General features: G+C 39.3%; 1 protein-coding gene and 1 long non-coding RNA gene across 6 annotated transcripts in view; one reads left to right on the top strand and one right to left on the bottom strand.

The window, feature by feature from the left end:
• The window catches only part of LOC107976243 (uncharacterized), a 150,373-nt gene extending 149,995 nt beyond the window's left edge, over nt 1-378 (bottom strand). Inside the window, exon 1 of the long non-coding RNA XR_010159423.1 lies at nt 294-378. This is a non-coding gene — a long non-coding RNA (uncharacterized LOC107976243). The remainder of the gene's footprint in view (nt 1-293) is intronic.
• The window catches only part of DLC1 (DLC1 Rho GTPase activating protein), a 527,396-nt gene that overhangs the window by 274,330 nt on the left and 233,435 nt on the right, over nt 1-19,631 (top strand). The gene's annotated exons all lie outside the window — the stretch shown is intronic.

Below are 19,631 nucleotides of genomic sequence, written 5' to 3'. Positions count from 1 at the left end.
TACCCTCTGAATATAAGTCCCTTTCTTAAAATTTAAAAAAGTAGTTTATAGTTGAACTCTACTCTACTTTAGTCAAGTTCTCTACCCATTTGCCTGATTTTCTTCAATCCTGCTAGCTGCTATTTCTCACACTCCTTTGCTCTTCCTCCTCCAAGAGGCTTCTAAATTGTGGCAGACCCCAAGGCATTTTCTCCAGCCATCCTTTCTTCCTGTCTCTTTTCTCTTTGGAAGATCTCATCCTGCCCCCATAGTCTTAAAAACACCTGGGAGGCTGATGATTCTAAAATGTATACCTGCAGCTTGGACCTCTCTCCTGAGTCCAGACTTGTCTCTCCCTCCTTGGCTTAGCACAGTGACAACCAGCTAGAGCCCCTGAGCCAGATTTTCTGTGGGCTAATTCAGACTCTGCCATTTATTACAGCCTTAACAGTCACAATAGCAGTCCCTATTTCCAGATAAAGTTAAGAGGCATAAATGAGCTATTGCCCCTAAAAGGGCTTAGAGCAGGGCCTGCCACATAATAGGCATTGATAAATAATAGCTATGATTATGACTTAAATCTCTACTTTGGACATCTAACAAGCATCTCATTTTTAACATGACAAAACCAGGACAACTGGTGTCTTCCCTCTGTACCTTCTGATACACCAGATTTTCAGCCAAGATCAAACACCCAGAAGGAATTTTTGATTCTTCTCTTTTCTTCAAATGACTCATCCAGTCCATGCGTTAGTAAGTCCTGCCCACTTTATCTACAAAATAACTCCTGATGTTTTCCTCTTGCCTTGTCCTTGCCCAGAGACAATTGATGTCTGTCTCCCACAAACCTGGTTTGGTCCCCATTGTTTCCTAGCTGGTCTCCTGCCTTCTCCCCTGCCTGCGCAGTCTACCCCATGTGCACAGTGATCTTTCTGCATATTAATCCACTTATGATACTCTTCTTGCTTAGAACTTCCAGCTGCTCCCCATTTCTGCCAACATAAAACTCCTCCAGGGGGGCTCACAGATCTGGCCTGTCCCTGCTCCCTGACCTCTTGTCCCTCTCTTCTCCCCCATCTTCCACTGTGCTAGCAGTGACACTAGCCTTGTCTCTGTCCTTTGAGCACACCAAGCTCCTTTCCCTCCCAAGGGCTCCGCATCTGCCACTCCCCCCTTCTTCTCTCCTCTGTGTCAGTGCTTCCAATGCTATCTCCTGGTTATTCATGGTGCAACTCAAATGTCACCACCATGAGAGCTGACGTCCCTGGTAACCTTGACTAAAGCCACTTCTCACCCCCTCTCCAAGCATCCCTCACTCTCCACCATATGGCCTTATTTTCTCTTCTTCCTAACAGTTATCTAAATATGACATTGACTTATTTGTTTTCCATGTCGTTAGGCAATCTTCCCTACTGGAAGGTCAGCCTCATGAGCAAAGGGGCTTTTCAAGTTCTGTTCATCACTGTTTTCCCAGTACATATAAGGTGCCTGGCACACAGAGAAGACACTTGAAAATTTTCTGTGTCTGAATAACTCTGTGTTTGCTAAGATCTTTTAAAGCTGTCTACTCTATTGTGAAGCCTCATAAAATAAACATGTTTGTAGATATCTAACAAAGTGATGTTAGGTAAAGAAGGAGAATGTGTCATTTGAAACCATTTAGGGAACCCATTTAGTTTGAGTTACTATAAATTTTGTTGTATACATTGTAAATAAAGCTATATTTTAAATAAGGGGGCGGGTGAGAACACATGAAGGGTAGTTCTGTAACAAGCAGGAGAGCCATTTCCCACTGCATCTTGAACTGCCCTCGTTAAGCAGTTTCAGTCTTAGAAAATGTTTATTTTTGCCAGGCATGATCGTTTACACCTGTTGATCCCCACATATTGGGAGTCTAAAACAGGAAGATCACTTCAGTGCAGGAGTTCAAGGCCAACCTGGACAAAACAATGAGACCCTCATCACTAAAACAAAAAAACAAAAAACAAACAAACAAACAAAAATCAGCCAGGCACGGTGGTGCTCACATGTAGTCTCAGCTACTCGGGGGGCTGAGGTGGGAGGATGGCTTGAGCCCAGGTGTTCCAAGCTGCAGTGAGATATGATTGTGCCACTGCACTCCAGCCTGGGCAATAAAGGAAGACCCTGTCTCTAAGAAAAGAAAAAAGAAAGAATGAAAATTTTTATTCTGTATCTCAAAGAAAATCTTGTATAATATTGATAGGTAGGGAATATTTTACAAAAATGTATTCATGCATGCAATAAGGACAAAGAAAAAATAATTTAAACAATTTATATAAGTAGTAAATGCAATATGAAAAAACTGTAATATATTTTTAAATTAAATTCAGTTAGTTTTTCTAGAATCATAGTGTTGCCACAATTCTAGAGAGGTAATTTAGTCCATTTCTCTGCCTTTAGGGAGGATAAACATAAATTTTATTTTCTTTAAACCTTTGGGCAGGAGATTTCAGCATCCAAGAAACACTCTTAAGAATCTATTTCAGCAGTGACTCAGTAAAATACAAAAAAAATCACATTTTAATATATTGTTCCAAATAAACTATATTAATTCTGTAAAATAACAATTAACCTAGGTTAATTAATGGGTTAATCAAGTAACTCATAATTCACTTGTTAAAGAAAAAGCAAACTCAAGAAAATCCATCAATAGTGGGCCAGACATGGTGGCTCACGTCTCTGGGAGGCCAAGGCGGGCGTTTCACTTGAGGTCAGGAGTTCGAGATCAGCCAAGCCAGGCCAACATGGAAAAACCCAATCTCTACTAAACATACAAAAATTAGCGGGGCGTGGTGGTGGACATCTGTAATCCCAACTACTCAGGAGGCTGAGGCAGGAGAATCGCTTGAACCCCAGAGGTGGAGGTTGCAATGAGCCGAGATCGTGCCACTGCACTCCAGTCTGGGCAAAACAGCGAGACTCCATCTTAAAAAAAAAAAACAGAAAAGAAATCAGTCAATAGTGAACATTCAGTGTTTCCAGCAGCTACCAAGGTATGCTATGTGTGCTCTGGTCATTCTCTGACTCTCAGGTATACTTCTTGAAACCAGGGAATGAACCGTGTAGCTCAGATAATTTGGAGCTGGAGGCACTGCAGGAACCAATCTTTATAAAAAGATTGCATTGTGTTCATTACGCTTTATTCGCTAAGGCAGGAAAATATGCTAATGCACTTTACAATGATTTTCAAAAATGGTTGAAATAAGGTGTTTTGTGTTTTGTTTTTAATTTAAAGGGGCATTAAGAAAAATAAGCAATTACATTCCATGTCCAATCAAGGTTTTACTGTATGTGACTTAGAGGTCACTAAAAATGCTGAAGCTAATTTATCAGTTTAAAAATAATATTTCGTCATTTTGTGGAAGCTGACATCAACCTAACATGGTTTGAGTCTTTGTGTGTAGAAGTTACATACATTGTCCCCTGGTCACATTCTCAACATGTTATGTCAAGAAAGCGTCTAGGAAAAAGAAAGAAGGCACAGAAAGGATCATATTAAAGCCACTTAAAACAAGGAGTGAGGACTGACTCAGTACCAATATCAATATTTTATTCCTTTTGGTAGGCAAAAATTTTTGTGCTTCTGAAATTTTAGAAACTTCAAAAATAGGTTGTACTTTTAAACAGAAAGTAGAAAATATTGAGTTTCAGGTTTTATGAAAAGTTTCTTGGATTTGGTGGGGATTTTTTTTTTTTTTTTTTTGGTTTTGGGTTAGTTGGGAGTTTCTTCTGATGTTTCTGTCTCCATCATTTCTGAACTAGAACATAGACATTTTAAATTTGAGAGCATTATATGGTGCACAGAATTCAGCTATGTGACAAAATTACACATACTGATTCTTTCCCTTTTTTGATCCTCTGTAGCAATAGCTATTTTAACAAAACACTATTTATCCTCATAATAACCAGTCCTCAACTTGGAAGTTCTTTACTCAATCTTCTTTGGAGTGTTGCCTTTATTGAGCCAGACTTATTAAAATACTATTCGGCTTAGAACTTGTTCTCTATACTTTTAAGCCATGGATTCATAGCCTCAGATCTCTGAGCAAAAAAGAATCCTACCAATTGGAATTGCCACCAAAACGAATACCACGTTTACTCCTATCAATCATTATTTTCCAGAGTAGCCAATGTGGTGCTTACAAAATAACAAAAATTAAAAATTGAATTAAAAGTTTGGGCTTGTTTACAAACCACCAATCTGTATAGTGTCCCAGTAAAACCACTGTGACCATTTATTTACTAGAAGGCTGCAATAAGAGACCAGGAATCCACCCAAAGGAACCAGAGGAACCTGGCTCTGGGCGAATCATAAAGAAGGTAGTGAGCTTTTCTCCTCCTGGTTTGGATACCCTTGGTGCTCATTGTGAGCTTTCTGGATTTATTCTTTGCTTTATTTTTTTTCCTCTTCATGTCTATCCATTATGTTTATTTTAACCTAATTTCAAGTGTGTAAACATTTTGCAGAGGGTGGAACACCTACCTATAAGGCTAACCTGTTTCCACGCTCATGAAAATGAGCCTTGTAAGGAAAGGTATTTTGAGTCATGTTCAGTTTGTAGAGGCACAGAGAGTCTGAAGAAAAGTTTAACAAGTAAACAAGATTTAAAAATTCAAAAGGAAGGTAGTGAGGAAAGACAGATGTAGTAATCCTAACCCCTGGTCACCTCATCCCCTCTCACTGTGTGTTTTTTGTCTATACCTGTGACCTGGGCCTTGAAACATGATGCAGAGACCACAGCTTCATGATAGGAAGGCCCTTGATTAGCAAAGAAGACGTAGAGGAAGGTAGCTAGTGACTGGTTTGAATGTGCTGGCCTATATAATTATCTAGAATTAATATTTGCTCAGAGCTCACAGAATACACAACATTCTGCTAAAGGAGAGTGGCATGGAAAAAGAGGCAGAGATCAACAGACCTGTAACCTAGCTCAGCAAGGTAGACCTTTGTGTTCAGTCAAAAGTTCATGAGGATTCCATTGAATATGTAAAAATCAAAACATGTGTGTACATAGTTTGCTAACGTTCCACCTCTGCCAGGTTGTGCTGGGTTCTTTTGATATCAGATGAGTCAACCAGCCAAAGGCAAAAAATCGGTCTTATTTTTAAACACTGGATAATAGGCTGGGTGTGGTGGTTTATTCCTGCAATCCCAGCATTTTGGGAGGCCGAGAAAGGGGGATCAGTTGAAGACCATCCTGGGCAACATAGCAAGATTCTGTCCCTACAAAAAAATTTAAAATTATCCAGACATTGTGGTGTGCACCTGTAGTCCCAGCTACTGAGGAAGTTGAGGTGGGAGGGTCACTTAAGCCTAGGAGTTAGAGGCTGCAGTGAGCTATGATCATGCCACTGCACTCCAGCCTGGGTAACAGAGCAAAATTCTGTCTCTAAATGTAAAAATAAAAATAAAAAATAAACACTGGATAATGAAGCAATGTTCTTTTCTCAAACTCTACAACAAATAAAACCTAAGTATTAAACATGGACTTTGTATACTTGTGTATATATCAATCAATAACCATTACTTACTACATGAAAGTTACCACACTGGTATAGAGAGGACAAAAAGAAAGAAAATACATACACAGCTCCTGTTCTTAAGGATCCTAAGAGTTTTGCTGGAGAAACAGGGCATGACATTCTAATGTATATATAAGAATATGCAGAAAGATTTTAAATCATAATATATATCAGAAAAATTCTACATTAGTGGTGAAAATATTTCCTAATCATAGAACAGATGAGGAGTTTAAAATAGCCCTAAACCAAGTCACCCCAAAATTTAGTAGAAAAAAGTCAATATTTCTAGAAGTCATTTCTTTCTTCTAGCTTCCCTGAACTGTAGTTGTGATGGGAAGGAGGTAGCTATTGATAGAATTTACCATATATAGATTAGGTGATGACTGGGGTTAAACCAGTCTGGGGATGACTAGATTCCATTTATCCCACAGGCCAAAATCAACAACAGGGATATATCCTAGTAAATTCTAGGATACAACTCCAACCTTGACCCCCCTTCTATGCATCCCAATGATCTGGACCAATATTATCATTTTCTATGAATGTATGTCTTGACGTGAAAAAATTGGAAAGCTCTATAGGACCAGCAGATAGTCATAAATCCACAAAGTAATACTTGTTTTCAGAATCAATTTGGGAGAGGGGATGAGGAAAAGGTATTTACTCATTTGGTCTCCCCATCTAGACTGTGATGAGCCACTCCAAGGCAGGACTCAATTCTTCATCTTTTTCCCAGAGCTGAGTTGCTGCTCCTGTGATATTTGTTCAAATAATGAATTGGATGAATCAATGTCTGGATCCGTGATTCAATGAATAAATGTCTTTGCTTCCTACCCTCCAGCTTCCTCTTCAACTCACTCTGATCCAGCTTCCCATCCCCTTCACATTTCCATATCTACGCTTGCTGATTTTCTTCAGTGACTTCCACATTGCAGGATGAAATGATCACATTTGCATTCTCATCTCACCTAATCCCAGATCACTCCAGCCTATTGACTGTCCAGCTCATTTTGGAAGAGTCTGTTCCTTCCGCTTCTGTGACATCACACTTTTCTGGTCTTCCCCTTTCACCTCTGGCTGGTGCTCATCACTTCACTCTGCGGGCTCCTCCTGAATTGGGCCCTTGAGTACCTGCATCCAGTCTCAAGCCCACTCCCTTCCCATGTCAAAGTCTCAAAATATAAGGTCCTCATCTCCCCAGCTTCAGATACCCTCAAAATTATATTTCAGCCAAGACCTCTATTCTCACCTCCAGACTCCTGAAACCAGTGGTTTAAAAGTTTCACAACTCTCTCTAGTTGAGCTTGTCCAAAAACAAATTCAGCTCCTGTGATGACCTAGTCCACTTCAGCTGCAGTCTTCTCTACCTATATAGATGGTACTTTCATCTTCTCAGCTTCACAGGGCAAGAATCTGAGAGGCTTCTTCGACTACGACGTCTTCTACACTCCCGCAATCAACCCAGAACCAAAATACACCTCTCTCTCCAAAATATAACTGAGGCATGAATACTTCTCCCCATATTCATCACTAGCAGCCCAGCCAAATCAGCAGTCAGTTCTTTCTTGAGCTGTTACCACTTACCTGTCAATGCCATCTCTACTCTCATCCCCTTCTTCCAGATATATCCTCCTCATAGGAGCCACAGAGATCTTTTGAAACCACAAATCACATCATTTATCTACTTAAAACCCACGTATAGGTGCTCAGTGCTTATTAGCATCAACTACAAGGGCTTGCATGATCTAGTGACCACCTCAGCAGCATCATCTTGTGCTCCCCTTTCCATCACTCACCAGATTCCAGCTAGTCCTTTCTATTTTAAGATCCTAGCTTGGAACTCTTGCCAAGATTCTTACCTAGAACTTTTGCACATGTAGTTCCCAGTCTGAGGAGTGCTCTTCCACCTATACTTTGCCTTGTTCATATTTAGGTGTCAAATCAAATGTTAGTTCCTCAGAAAAGCTAAATGAAGTTACCCTCTCTGAACTTTTCTTTGTAACACTCTCCACAGTGTTTAATTAATGGCCATTCGTTTAATTATTTGTTTAACATTGACATCCCCCACTATGCTGTGAGTTTCATAAGGCCAGAGACAATGTCTACCTTTGTTCACTGCTAATATCTCTAGTGCTTGGCACAGTGCCTGATACAGAGTAGAGGCTCAGTACATTTTTGTCAAGTGGGTGGATGGATACTATGCAGTGGATATAGGAAACAGAAAATAGGTTTCAGCTGGGGACAGTGGCTTAAGCCTATAATCCTAACAATGAGAACCTGAGACAGGAGGATTGCTTGAACCCAGGAGTTCAAGACCAGCCAGGGCAACATAATGAGAACCCCCCACCCCCACTGCCCACTCTACAAAGAAAAAAAAACGCCAGAAATAAAAAATTAAAAAATAAAATATGTTTTATGCTTTAATAAGTATGGGCACAAAACACTAGCAAAATGTAATTGCATTATTTGTAAATCCAGCAATTTCTATCTGAATTCTAGAAATAGTCTTTCTTGGTCAGATCCCATTTGGGGCATCACTCTTTGATGCCTACTCCACACTACCTAAAACTGCAAGTGGGGCCGGGCGCAGTGGCTCACGCCTGTAATCCCAGCACTTTGGGAGGCCAAGGCGGGCGGATCATGAGGTCAGGAGATCGAGACCATCCTGACTAACATGGGGAAACCCCGTCTCTGCTAAAAATACAAAAAAAAAAAAAAAATAGCCGGGTGTGGTGGCGGGCGCCTATAGTCAGTCCCAGCTACTCAGGAGGCTGAGGCGGGAGAGTGGCATGAACCTGGGAGACGGAGCTTGCAGTGAGCCAAGATCGTGCCACTGCACTCCAGCCTGGGCAACAGAGCGAGATTCTGTCTCAAAAAACAAAACTAAAAAACAACAACAACAAAAACTGCAAGTGGTCTCTGTTTCTACTGATCACAAATTCACCTTGGGTGCAGCCATATGCACAGCAGTTCATTCAATCACACCAGCATGTTCTCCTAGCTCGGTACTTCTCAAAATATGATTCCTAGAGCCGGAGCAGTGCTGCCTGAGAACTTGAAGAAAATATAACTTCTTCAGCCCCACCCTTGATCTAATGACCTAAAGAATCAGAAAACTTTGAGAGCAGGCCCGGTAGATGATTCCAATGCACGCTGAAGTTTAAGAACCACTGGGCTAGCTAACCTGGAAAGGGAATACCTAGGAGTCCCAGGTTTACCATTTTACAACTTAGACATACCTGATTTGTCAGGCTCTTTTGGCAAACTTGGTGGAGACAAGATAATTTGGAGCCAATGTTGGTGTCCAACTTAATAAGCTGGCTCCAGATGGGGTAGGGAAAGTAGTAGGCAGCTTTTGGGTTATGAGTGGCAAGATTATATGCACAATTATATGTCCTTTTCTTAAAAAAATTATAAATACTTAATGTTGTATATGTATTCTTTTTGGTCAACCTTTGGATGTTCTACTATACCATGTCCCCAACTCTTAAGTAGAGGTCAGCTGAGGTATATAGGTCTATGCTGTAAATGCAAGGCTTCCATAAGTAAAAAGCTAGATCCTCTTATGGCCAAATGTTTCTCTCTTGAATATTTAGTGAAATTTGCATGTGGATTAGTTTTCTATCTCTTAGATCTCATTTTTCATAATTTTTAATATCCTCATCACTGCCTTGCAGTATAGTCATGCATCACTTGACAGCGGGGATGCTGTCTGAGAATTGCATCATTAGGCAATGCACATCCTTGTGCAGACATCATAGAGTGAACTTACACAAACCTATATGGTATTTTTTAATTTTTTTTTTAATAAGAAAAATCAAATAGCCCAGCACCATTACTGAATGTCAATCATTTCCTCTACTATGCAATGCCAATATCAAGTGTCATACATCAGGTTTCTATATATGCTCCATTATAATCATATGGGACCAACATCATGTATAGAAAATCACCATTACAGTGCATGACTGTACTAAGTCTTTATTACATATTGGGTGACTGATTAAAAGCTATTTTCTTACTTTAATTGGAAATAAACATAAAGTGCTACATGTTTTAACCTGTGATGCAAGAAGACAATCTTTTCTCTTAATGCCCATTTTTCCCAGAGAATATTCTCTCCTGAACTTAATCAGTGATAATGCCGAACGTTCTTTATTCTGTAAGTTCCTAAATCGTTATAGCATTTTCCAAATGTTTTCAGAGGTTGGTCTTTACATGAAAGACCCATGGTTGACTGAGACTTGTTCTTGGACAGCATGCTTTGTTTATGTCTCTGCCTTAGGATCAGGCTTCAGAAACCACCCACCCATCAACCAGCTTTTATATTTTACACCAGCATACATGGCCCTGTGAGATTTTCTGTGTGTGTGTGTGTGTGTGTGTGTACAGAACTATTGTCCCAGAACATGTTTACCTGTTTGGAAAGTGTTGTAGTGTTCTGCAATTTAGTAGGAATATGGGAAGCAAGAAAAAAATTTCTTGTACGTATCACATTATCCCTTTTTGCCATCCGTGAAATAATCGAACAGTTTCCTCAAGGGACTGGCTCTGTTCTGAAAACCAAAAGCTCATTCGTCTCACTCCTACTTCCTTTCCAGGCCTCCAGAGCTCTGAATAAACCATATTAGCAAACAGCCTACACTGACCAACTTCTGAGATTTCTCTTTTCCTCTTTTTGTTTTTACCTAGTTGTTTTATAAATTGCCAAAAGTTACAGAAGGCTAAAAAGAAACCTCTCTGTTGTGAGCTTTACCTCCAGTACCTTTGTTATATCTGTTTTCTATGTGATGCATTTCAGAAAGTGTGTAATTTTAAGAAACTTGGGACGTATTTTAGCATTCAGTGTTTTAAAACACAAACAAACTAATCATTTGGATTATTTTATGATACGTGATTTTTGCACAGTATCACCAAAGTGTTGTCAAAAGTCTATTTAATCTCCAATAGTCACCCTAGAAATACAGACAGACACACACACACACACGAAACACCTTCAAGATTCAAAGGAAAATACAATTGCATTTTGGTTGGCTTAAATCCAAAATTTTCAAGTTTAGTAAAGACTCTGCAACTGCTTGGTATGCAACAAGACTCTAATCTTAAAAAGTAACATATTTTATATTTCATAAGTAAAAGTACATGGTTTATATTGAATTTGGAAGCTGAGCTTATGAAGGTTAGCACAAAGAAGAAAAAGTAAAATAAAACTATATCATGTTGATAAAGTTAGATCTTAAAATCTTTTTTTTTTTTTTTTTTGAGACGGAGTCTCGCTCTTTTGCCCAGGCTGGATGGAGTGTGCAGTGGCGCGATCTGGGCTCACTGCAAGCTCCGCTCCCGGGTTCACGCCATTCTCCAGCCTCAGCCTCCCGAGTAGCTTGGACTACGGGCGCCCGCCACCACGCCCAGCTAAGTTGTTGTATTTTTAGTAGAGACAGGGTTTCACCGTATTAACCAGGATGGTCTCGATCTCCTGACCTCGTGATCCGTCCGCCTCGGCCTCCCAAAGTGCTGGGATTAGAGGCGTGAGCCACCACGCCTGGCCGATTTTAAAGAATTACAATAGAGACATGTCTACTACATATGCCTCAATAATATAAACTACTAAAAACCTTGAGTTTGCTTTTTAATGGTATTTCTGGAAATTCTTCTGTTAGCACATTTGAAAAAAATCTGCAGCAATAACAACAAAAAAATTAAGAACACCTTCAGATCTCTTTCTGATGCAAGACTCAAAAAAAATCAGTCTGATTTGTCAGACACTGTATTAACTATTCTTAAGTAACAGATCTGTCCGCAACAGGCTCAGTGGCACCTCCTGGCAGGCTGTAATTCAGCCAGGGCATTAAGGACATGGGGACACATTAACTGTCTCACGTAATTCGTAAACCACTTTGCTGAATTGATTTACACTAACTCCTTGCTGGAGCATCTTTCCAAATTCTCACTCTTTAAAATACTTTTATTTTAGAATCAGAAAAATATTTATTTTCAAAAGAAATAATACCACCAGTTAACAAAATGCCTCCTTTATGTCTCATAGGACTGCTGTGAGGATTAAATATGTAAATATTCCAAACAATAAGGTATTCATTTTGCTGCATTCCCTTATCTCTATGTATATATAAAAAGGGCACGAATACCACATGCCAGACTATGCATGCTCACCTTAATATTTATTGTAAAATCTAAGTTCCTTAATGTTAGAAATCAATTTTTATTATTCTGTATATAGTTCCTACTTTCACTTAAAATATACAAGAGAGCTCAACAAATATAAATTAATAAAGGATGACCATCAACCCAAGCAAAATACTTAACTGCAAAGAATGATGCAAGAGAATAATAATAAAGAATAGAGGCCCACTTTCTGCCTATTTCCATTTTGTCTACTATGAAAGAAAATGTAATGTAACTGTAGCAGGAGAAATTTTTAATTTTTATATTGTCTTTGAACACAAAACCATCTTCTAAAGGAGCTTTAAGAAAACCTAATTCCCTAGGGAATAAGATGCACTTTTAGTTGAGTCATAGTTTTACAGACGTATATAAAATATAGTCATAAGTTCCTCATTTAAATATATAGGCAAATGCATTTGTTATTTTTTGCTGCATAGCAAATTTCCCCATAATTTAGCAACTTGAAACCATCATGAACATATATAATCTCACACAGTTGCTGTGGGCCAGAAATTCAGGAACAGAGCTTAGTTGAGTGGATCTAGCTGAGCCTATGTCATAGGGTTTTCCACAGACTTGACTAGGCCTGGAGTGTCTGCCTTCAGTATGGCTCACTCACCTGGTTTTTGGAGGCCTTGCTTCCTTGCCATGTGACCCACATGGAGCTGCTTGAGTATCCTCATGACATGGCTGCTAGCTTTCCCCAGCACAAACCTTCCAAAAGACAGTGCAAGAGGGAATCTGCAGTGCCTTATGGAATAGAGTCAGAAGTCGCATACCATCACTTCTGCCGTAGTCTATTAAAGAAGGGAACTAGTCTTCACTTTTTAAAAGGGGGAGTGTTAAAGAATTTGTGGACACATTTAAAACTCATCATAGCAAGCTCTATGAGAATTGCCATCCCCATGCAGTAAAGAAATATTACTTCTTAGAACTGATTCTAGTTTGACTCAGCTTTTTACTGACACACTTTTCCAAAAGAAACATAGCATATTTCAGCACAGATTAAAAATTATTTAAAATTTGGAACTTTAAAGATAAGCTAAAACTTTATAACTAAGAAAACTGTGATCTAAAGTGTTTAACCTTCTTAAGGTTATAGGACTAGATCTGAGATCTCTAGATACCCAGTTTAAATCCTCAGCTGAGTTGAATTATATGTTATAATGTCAGATGTATATGAAATCCAAGGTTATAAGTAAAATTCAATGTAATAATTTGTGTCCAACAAAATAAAAAAGGGTTTATGGGGGTACAAACAAATATAAATACTATCATACTTGCCCCTAACATACTTGTACTTTAAATAGAGTTAGAAGCTTTCAAACAAGTAACTAAAACAATTAAGATTATATTATTTGTTTATTTTAGCAACTGATATATTGTTCTTTCAAAGCTAAAATGATCAAAGGTATTCAACAGCAGTGGGTACTCATCAAAATAACCAGTAGATAATATTATAAATGTTTTAAGAAATTAACACATTTAATAAAAGCAATTTTGAAGTATTTTCTATTCTAAATTTTTCTTGTTATGAAGGAAAATTTATTACAGTTCTTAAAAGTACATGTAAAACACCAATGTAAATAATGCATTTGAAGAGAAATATTTTTCAGGTCTACTTCAATAAATCTTTAATTTTCTATTATTTAGGGTTCTCCAAATAGAGGATCTATGAAAATGCAGCATTTGTTAATGGAATTTTGACGCAGATACTAAAAAAAAGATTTGCAGGCATTAAAAATAGACAACATAGAATGTAGCACATTTACTGAATTCCAATAACAGACACATAAAAAATAGGTCAGCTCTCTCATCTGGCCTATGTCAATTTGGTGTGAATTATTATCAAGACAGCCTGCAAATAACAGCCAATTTTACAAGTATATTTGGATCTCATTTTACAAAATGATAGAAAATTGAGAAAACCAGTTTTCCTTAGAACTGGATGAATTATCCTCCTGATTCAAGGTTTGTATGATGGTGACTTCCTGCAGAAAAGAATGCTGCTAACTGGAAAGAGGACAAGGCTTCATTACATTGGGGACATTCTCTTTACCACTAAAATGCTCTAAACTGTTTAGGTTTCTCTTTTTTTTTTTTTTTTTTTTTTTCTTTTTTGAGACTGAGTCTCTCTCTGTCGCTAGGCTGGAGTGCAGTGGTGCGATCTCAGCTCACTGCAACTTCTGCCTCCTGGGTTCAAGCGATTCTCCTGCCTCAGCCTCCCAAGTAGCTGAGACTACAGGCACGCACCACCACACATGGCTAATTTTTGCATTTTTAGTAGAGACGGGGTTTCACCATGTTGACCAGGATGGTCTCCATCTCCTGACCTTGTGACCTGCCCACTATAGCCTTGCAAAGTGCTGAGATTACAGGCATGAGCCATTGCGCTGGGCAAGTATTTCATTTTTGAATCACTTAATACTCTCCAGTTTTTCTATAGACTACTTCCCTGTTTAGCACATAGGTGAATAGACGTAAGTATTTTTTTAAAAGTTCTTTCCTGGTAGTAGATTTTGTATTTTAAGTAATTGGGATCAGCTTAGTCCATTTGTGTCGCTATAAAGAATACCTGAGGGTGAGTAATTTATACAGAAAATTGGTTTATTTGGCTCATGGTTCTGCGGGCTGTACAAGAAGCATGGTGCTGGCATCTGCATCTGGTAAGGGCCTCAGGCTCTTCCACTGGTGGCAGAAGGGAAGGGGAGCTGGTGTGTGCAGCAATCACATGGCTTGAGAGGAAGCAAAAGACAGCTGGGGAGAAAGGTTCCAGGCTCTTTTTCAAAAATTGATTAATTTGTTTGTAGAGATGGTGTCTGTCTCTGTTACTCAGGCTGGTCTAGAACTCTTGGCCTCAAGCAATCCTCCTGCCTTGGACTCCTGAAGTTCTGGAATTATAGGCCTGTGTCACCATGACCAGCCTAAGTTCTTTTCAACAACCCGTTCTCACAGGAACTAATAGAACCAGACCTCACCCCACCCACCCCCAAGGAGAGCCTTAATCTATTCATGAGAGATCACCCCATGACACAAACAACTCCCATGAGACCCCACCTCCAACATCGGGGATCAAATTTCCACATGAGATTTGTAGGGGACAACATCCAAATCATAGCAGGAGTATAGCAGTTGTGTGGCTTTGAGACCCTGCTCTATTATAATCCTTGAAAAAGAAAAAAAGACATTGTTTTCATGTTTTTATTTTTAAATATGCTACAAACGCTTTCTTTTGTTAATTCCAAAAGATAGATAATTAGATGAAGTGGTACCCAGTACAAAGGTTAGAGTTATGCAAAGAGGAGCTGAACTTCTCTTAACGAAGAGTTAACAGGCAAGTTTTTAACCCATTTCATAGAGAGCAGAAATCATAAGATCAAATATCCCAAATGGATATCAGCAAGAAATTTAAGATAATAAAGTAGCATTTTATTCTAGTGTTCATATTTGAAACTAGAGTTCATTTGACATAGTGCCAATTTAATAACTTAGAAGCCAAACCAGCCTTTTGTCAGCCCTAATAATAAGGTTATAGAATTAAATAATGGGCCAGGCATGGTGGCCCACACCTATAATCCCAGCACTTTGGGAGGCCAAAGCGGGCGGATCAAGAGGTCAGGAGGCTGGCCAGCATGGTGAAACCCCATTTCTATTAAAAATGCAAAAAATTAGCTGGGCGTGGTGGCGTGCACCTGTAACCCCAGCTACTTGGGAGGCCGAGACAGGACAATTGCTTGAATCTGGGAGGTGGAGGGTGCAGTGAACCAACATTACACCACTGCACTGCAGCCTGGGCGACAGAGCGAGAGTCCATCTTAAAAAAAAAAAAAAAAAAAAAAAAAAAACAGAGAGAATTAAACAATGGTTGGAGAAGGATACTGAAAAAAGTTGGTGTATTAATCCGCTCTTGCATCGCTATAAAGAACTACCCGATACTGGGTAATTTATAAAGAAAAGAGGTTTAATTGGCTCACGATTCCACACACTGAACAGGAAGCATGGCTGGCGAGGTCTCAAGAAACTGACAATCATGTCGGAAGGCAAAGGGGAAACAGGCGCATCCTACATGGCCGGCGCTTGAGGAAGAGGGCGAGGGGAAAGGTGCTACACACTTTTAAACAACCAGATTCTGTCAGAACTCACTCACTATCAGGAGAACAGCAAGGGGGAAATCCACCCCCCCGCCAGCAGGCCCCTCCTCCAGCACTGGGGATTACAATTCGAGATGAAATTTGGGTGGGGACACACATCCAAACCGCATCACTTGGGTGGGAAGTAACAGATGATAATGGAAAAGTTGTGGAGAGAATGATGTTTGCAAGTGTTCTTTGCCAGTGGAGGGCAGGGCAGGGAAGGGAGGCGAAAATGGGATCTCAATTATAATGCAAAATTTCTCTTTAAGACCAGGTGTCTTTTACATGCCTACAATATGTTACTTTCACTTTTTTGAGTATTTTTTATTTTGTTGATGTGCTTCTAATCAGAAACAGTTTTATAAACTACACAGCTACTAAACCAATTACGTTTGAGTGTGATGAAAGGTATCCCCATTATAGGTATAAATAGACCCGTTAGCATCACTGCTGATTGATGAAGAATTCCAGGTCTGCAAAAGCCAGCTCTATTTTAAGTGCTCCTTGTCAGCACCCAGCTTTGGAGTTAACCTCACTCAATTGTGTTTCTTTGCAGGAGAGAGATTACATGGGGCTAAACCGCAGAGCATTCAGTCTGTCTGGTGAAAGTGTATAAAGACTTTCTAGTGTGGTCATAAAAACTATGATTTCTCCCTTTACTCTGTTAACTGCACTCTTAGCTAGCAAAGGTATTCAGAAAGAAGAGAGGGAAGGTTCAGCCGGCCAAGGACTGACATGTAGAAAGGGAAAATGTGTCCACGGCTTACCTTTGTGTTAATGTTTCCTGCTCCCTTAAGATTAATCATTAGGCAACTCAAGGATGATCAGTGTTCAATTACTTCCTTAAGCCCATGTTCCAACTAGGTGTTTTGTTTGTTTGTTACTAGCAATTAAAAACCATCCCAATATCTTTAGTTTCTAACTTCCTTTTTTCCTGCTGTTATCTATGGTAAAGGATATGTGCAGAAAAGAGAAAATGTGAGTCCTAAAGAGGCTGGATAGAAGAGAAAGGGAGAACATGAACTTAACGAAGTTAAAACCCTAGGTTCAAAACTTGACATGGACACTTACTAATGGTGAGATCTTGGTCAATTAAATGACCTTGTCTCTATTTGACTTCATTTCCTCATACATAGAATAATATAGTAACACTATCCCTTTGGTAGTTATTAAGATTATATTAGTTGGCCAAGCACAATGGCTCATGCCAGTAATCCCAGAACTTTGGGAGGCCAAGGCAAGAGGATCACTTGAGGCCAGCAGTTTCAGACCAGCCTGGAAAATATAGCAAGACTCCTTCTCTGAAAAAAAAAAAAAAAATTTTTTTAATTAGCTGAGTGTAGTGGTGCATGCTAGTCCTAGCTACTCAGGAGGCTGAGGCAAGAGGATCACTTGGGCTCAGGCGGTTGAGGTTACAGTGAGCTATGATCACACCACTGCACTCCAACCTGGGTAACACAAAAAGACCCTGTCTCTAAAAATAAATAAACCTAATTTAATTTAAAAAGGTTATTAATAAGTTAATAAGTGCCAAGTACTTAGAAAACTGCCTGGCATAGAACAAGTACAGAGTTACAGTGACCACTAAGTAAGTGTTGCCTATTCCCCCATGTCACAGAAGCAACTTACCATCACTTTTCCTAGTTATTCACAAAATACTGGCCACTTTGAGGACCATAACTGGACTCTTGACTACAACTTATTTCTCTGACTTTGCTTTCTCAATCCTCTTTCCACTCTTCTCAACTTCTGCCTGCCCTTGAAAATGCAATCCTCTTAAAGGTCCTAATTTGAACTTCTCCCTTTCCTTCTATACTTTCTCCCTGTTTATCACCTCCCACTGCCTTTAATTCAGGCCCTCCCTACCCCTCATTCCCCTCACCACACACCAGACACAGCCCAATACAGATGCGATCTTTATGCCTCAGTGATATTGGTCAAAAAAATACTGACCATAGCCATTTCGTCTCTATCTTTTCTCCTAGAATTCGAATTTATTTCCTTCTCTCTTCATCTCCTATCTTCTACCCAGCTTTTGATAAATAATTTTGAAGATATGTTTTGTAAAATGTTTAGTTAGCAAAGCAATCTCCTCTAACTTCTAAAGTTATATGTAAATTTCAGTTAACCATGCTATGTCTATAAAGTCTATGCTTTTATGTTGAATGTTCAAATTATTTAATGGGTTTTCTAGAAAAAATTAGTATTGAAGCAATTCAGTCTGGACACTAACGTTTTCATACTTCCTAGTTAATTATCCTCCCATCTATGTTTACAAACAAAAATGTGGCTTATTGCTAATGTTATTACTTAACCTTCCTTATACTTGATTTGAATCTTTTCAGCATTAGTCTAAATTGAAAATATGTCAGTGCTACAAACTGCATCTCACAGAAAGCTCAGAATTCATTGACCCATTTTGAAATACAGTTTTCTGGAACCAAGGTAGACTTTAATCGTACATAAATGATTTGTAAGACTTTCTTCACTTATTACAGTCTATGTCTCACATAACTCTCCACATAGGAAGAGAGTGGGGAGAGAAAGGAAATTTCAATGCTCATTCATAGAAGAAAAAAAAGGAATAGATTCAATTAAGAATCCAATAGAAAATACAAGAAACCCTTAACATAAGGTTATTTGAGAAGGGATTAGTTATACAGGGACTATTTGCAAAGTTGTATGATAGGAGAAACACAAGGGATACTACAGTCACTGGGGGGTTAGTAGCGGCTGAGCTGATCACCCAAGGCCCAAATGACCAGAGAAGGAAGCAAGTAAAAAACCCAGAGAGGAGAAAGTCTGCAAACTCAGCTGCCCTAAGAAAACCAATGACCTTAGGTGAAAAAGTCACAACCAGTTCCAAGCAATCGTGCCAAGTGGGATCCAGAGGATTAGATAATCCAACCTCACTCTCCTCCCCTTCTGTCTCCTTCTACGGCTTGCCATGGGCCCAACCTACCTGGAAGCCAAGAGGAATGAGGACCCTGTTGATGGAATCCATATAAAGCGTTCTCACATAAATTATCATCCAGACTGGGACACTTCTGAGGGTTAAGAAAGTTGTTAAAGTTAATTACCATTATTGCAAAAAAAAAGAAACATGCTACTCAACAATTATCTAACTATATAATTGTAGCTTTATACAATACAACTGTATTGTATAAAACTCACCTATGACTCTGTATATACTAGGACAAAACTGCTGTACCTGTTTGTCCTGCATATCTCACATCCACCTAACCCACATTGCCCTTCCACCTTGTCAGACTCTGTGAGTCCTACAGGCTGCTGCAGGCACCAGACCACACTGGCTAGTAGATCAAGTGGCTGGTAGGGAGGCATCGTTGGACACTTCCATCACCAGCAGAAATCAGAAAGGGTTAGCTGTCCCTAACCACTTGTGTCTGAGTGTACTTTGTTAAGCCAGTGGGCAACCTGCGTGCTGTTCTTGAAAGGGAGGTGTTGGTTAGATTACATCCGAAAGGGGTCAGGGAAGGAGAGGCTGTTTATCACTTAGTAGTCTTTCAGATTTAACCCTATATTAAAGCGAGAACTTCGTTCTCTGCACATGCATCTCATATAATACTAGACAATACTATAGAAGCTGGAAATACAAACCCACTCTGAATAATTTTAATGTAACTATTAATAACTTTGTCATCAAAAATGAACATTTTGAGGCAAATGTTAAACTGATCAAGAGATCTGTGAAATCAAGATTATCCCAGGCAAACCTGAGCATATGACTCCCTGTCTCCATCCAGGTCACCCTTCCTGCACAGAGGATGG

The sequence above is a fragment of the Pan troglodytes genome, chromosome 7, assembly GCF_028858775.2.
Source record: "Pan troglodytes isolate AG18354 chromosome 7, NHGRI_mPanTro3-v2.0_pri, whole genome shotgun sequence".
Lineage (NCBI taxonomy): Eukaryota > Metazoa > Chordata > Mammalia > Primates > Hominidae > Pan > Pan troglodytes.
The sequence above is the reverse complement of the archived record's forward strand: the minus strand, read 5'-3'. Positions and strand labels throughout refer to the sequence as shown.